The following is a 540-nucleotide window of genomic DNA, read 5'->3' on the forward strand; positions in this document are numbered from 1 at the left end:
GAGAGAGATCAAACGTAATTAACAAAACGACAGCCAGTGGGAAATTTACCCCCCTCGGTCATACAGTGACGTCATGCTTAGTAAATAAGGTCATACTACTGAAAGATTCGCTTATGCTAATGAGCTCCCGATGTGTGCGAGCAGAAACCATGAACTCTTCCATTCAAAACGTATACAGTAATTTCACACTCTTTACACTAATTATTCTTATTGTAATTAAGAAAGGGACCACTGACAAAAATCGTACCATAAAAATTAAAAGGTACAACTGATATTACATAATTGGAACAAACACGTTAGAATCAGAGCTGGCAACTATCCGTAATTAGTCAAGACACGGGGCGTAAATGTTTGTTCCACAAAGAGCCAAACTCCCACCATTTCCACGCCAAACAAGTACCGAAAAAAGATGCATGGACCTGTCCCATAATCCCTTTTCGGAAGGACAGCAGCACATGTTAGAGGAGTTCCATCTGTAAACTGTTGGGCTTGTATTCCGCTAACAGGTCAGTAGTGTCCTGAGTGTTTTACAGTTAGCGT

The sequence above is a fragment of the Penaeus monodon genome, chromosome 24 (genome assembly GCF_015228065.2).
Source record: "Penaeus monodon isolate SGIC_2016 chromosome 24, NSTDA_Pmon_1, whole genome shotgun sequence".
Classification (NCBI taxonomy): Eukaryota; Metazoa; Arthropoda; class Malacostraca; order Decapoda; family Penaeidae; genus Penaeus; species Penaeus monodon.